This window comes from Colias croceus, chromosome 13, assembly GCF_905220415.1.
Source record: "Colias croceus chromosome 13, ilColCroc2.1".
Classification (NCBI taxonomy): Eukaryota; Metazoa; Arthropoda; class Insecta; order Lepidoptera; family Pieridae; genus Colias; species Colias croceus.
Window position 1 is genome coordinate 3,783,301 of NC_059549.1, and position 3,268 is coordinate 3,786,568.

A 3,268-nucleotide genomic window follows, 5' to 3' on the forward strand; every position below is an offset into this window, starting at 1 on the left:
AACATGTGGAATTGAATCTTTAGGGATTATTATCTATGCATTGTACAGACGCATAGATAATATTTTTGAAAAATTAGATAAGCTGTAGACCGAGCTCTATGGCGTGCCTTAGGAGAGGCCTATGTCCAACAGTGGACGAAAAATGCTGAAGAGAGAGAGAGAGAGCGAAAAAATATAATATTACAGAACAATAATAGCGGTTCTCATACCTATTTTGTAAAAAAAAAATTAAGTACAAAATCGCAACGTAATGAATTGCATATAAGCGTCTTTTTATATTAAAATATATGATAGATAAAAAATAAAAAATTATTCCGGTACCGGGAATCGAACCCGAGCCTCCTGGGTGAGAGCCAGGTATCCTAGCCACTAGACCATACCGGAGATGAGTGCATGGCATGAAAATTGCATTATAAATGAGAGAGCATAAATGCAATATTTAATCGTATACATTTCATTCTATTTTCAGTTTTATGAGCTTGAACTAGCAAATTATCTATTTACGCCCATTAGTTATGTGTACCTATTTAAATTATTTGAAAATTTTGGGTATACATATTTGGGCAGTTTAAATAGATAATTGATTTCAATTAACAGATACCTATACATTTTATTGAGATAATAATAGCGAGTATATGAATCAGAAACCATAAATATTTATGATATACAAAATACATGTTGCCAAATAAAGAATTTTGAGTTTTTAACACTAAGAGCAAGCGCGCACGAGCAACTTTGTCTCCGCAACTATTTTGTCTTTCCCACCCATGGGCTAGTATGTAAGTGCGCGCACGTAGCGACGCAACTCCCCATACAATTTGGGAGAGACAAAATAGTTGCGGAGACAAAAGTTGCTCGTGCGCGCTAGCTCTTAGAGCCAGCGCACACGGGCAACTTTGTCTCCGCAACTATTTTGTCTCCGCAACTATTTTGTCTCTCCCACCCATGGGCTAGTACCTAGTGCACACTAAAAGTTTTGCGTTTCTAGCCACCCATAAATGTTTGAATTTTGAATGTTATATTTTTTTAACCTATGAAGTCTCATAAGTTGAGGAAAAAAAAATTTGGCTGAAAGCTCGTGTCAATTTTTTTTTATCTCAAGTTGAAGTTCGTTGTCCGTAGCAAAAACGGAACTAACACGAAACAATTTTAGGGCGATGATTTTTGATGATTTTAAAAGTTCGCTTTCTCCGAAAGCTTGCACTGCTCGCCTTCAAAATACTTTTGGGAGGGAAGCACCTTATTTGAGCACTGTAAGGCATTGATATGCTGAATTTCATCGCGGCCGTGTTTCTCTTCATGATGAAATTCGTGAAGGTCGACCCTCAACTGCGATCACGGAGGAAAATATGGCTACCATCAGACGACTAATTTAAGAAAATTGCCATATCACTTATTAGGATATTCGAGGACATTTGGGGATTGATATGAGACAAATTCAGAAAATTTTACATGAACATTTCAAAGTTAGGAAGATTGGTTGCCGGTGAATTGCTCCCAAACTCACTCCATAACAAAAACGACATCGAGTAGATTGGTGTTAAGAAATGCTATTAAAGTACAATTACGGACATTCTAATGCCGTGTATAATATCGTGACAGGATATGAAATATGTATATATGGTTATATTCCAGAAAGAAAACACCAATATTCTTTGTGGGTGTTTGAAAGTGACAGCAAACCAACCAAATAGAGGCAGGCGAGAAGGGTTGGCAAACAAATGATTGCATTATTTTTCTCTAAGACGAATCCTGTCTGCACTATCCCACTTGAGTAACAAAAGACTGTTAATGCCGAGTGGTACACCACTATTTTTTTGCCCAATGTCTTAGAAAAAATAAGAGAAAAGCGACCTAGAAGTCGCATCTTGTTGCACCATGACAGTGCTTCGGCGCACACCGCGAACAAAACAAAGTCATTTTTGGCTACTGAAAACATAGAGCACGTGACTCATGCCACACGCAGTCCTAACCTAGCACCTTGCGATTTCTTCCTTTTCCCACAAATCTATGATTCAATGAGTGGTTCGACATTTACGAGGCCAGAAGAGGCCGTGGTTGCTTTCAAACAGCACGCAGAAAACATACCCTCGGACCAATGGTCCTCATGTTTCCAGAAATGGTTTGAACGGATGAAAAAGTGTTTTAAATGTAGCGGAGAATACTTTAAAAAGTAGTAAATATAATATTGGACAAATAAATTGTTTTGTTTATTAGTTACGCAAAACTTTCAGTGTGGCCCACGTATGAAAGTGCGCGCACGTAGCGACGCAACTCCCCATACAAATTGATGGGAGAGACAAAATAGTTGCGGAGACAAAGTTGCTCGTGCGCGCTGGCTCTTATAGATGCGTATCTATTATAGGTATTATTTAATACAGAGAACCTTTTAAAAATTATAAGTATACCTAAGCCTTTATATTAAGAACTCTATCAATAAGTGGTATGTGATAATACTTTCAATACCATGTCTATTATATTGGTAACAGTGCTCTTTTACAAGGTACTTGGCCACCCAAGAAGAAGCTGTTTGTTATTATAACAAGAATGATTATTAAACTACTCTTAATTATGTCGATCAAAATGATGATATGTTTTTATTATTAGAACACACTTTGTTTGTTTATTTTAGTAGTTAGTATGTTTATATTTAAGTAATAAACATGTTATTTGGTCTGAATGGCAATGCAACATGGATGAATTTTATGATAATATTATAGATGAATCTCGGAGAAAAAGGAAAATACATATTTAAAAATTGCTGATTAACGTATTCCTATATATTTGAATATACCTAGAATATAACCAAAAATGGTTGTATTAGTGTAAAAGAACAGGCAAAATCAATTAACATTACTTTAAATTGTTTATAAAGAATTATTTTTGTAGAAATATAGGTAGGTACCTACGATAACAATGAAAAATAAAAAAATGCAGCTGTATTCTATCTAAAATCATGCCATAGTCTATAACATAAATTATAATTGATCATAAACAAAATCGAATAAATCACTTTCGATACATCTAATAAAGTAGTGAGAGTTATTGGCACACATTAAATCTAATCAAGGAACATTATCCGTTTAAAAATTACGAAATATTGATTAGCTATAATGAATAACATTATAAACACATGTCTATCGGCTACTTAAGAGAACCAGACGTACCGTCAATCATTTGAAGATCCCTTCTATACATTAGCCATATGTTGCAGGCGTGAAACAACTACGTTGTTAAGGAATTACAATAGAAATTTGTAGATTTGGCT

The 3,268-nt window shown here is 35.1% G+C and overlaps 1 non-coding gene across 1 annotated transcript; it reads right to left on the reverse strand.

The window, feature by feature from the left end:
• Window positions 1-312: 312 nt before the first annotated feature.
• Window positions 313-384, reverse strand: Trnae-cuc. The gene has a single exon. It is a non-coding gene; the product is annotated as a tRNA-Glu (tRNA).
• Window positions 385-3,268: the final 2,884 nt, after the last annotated feature.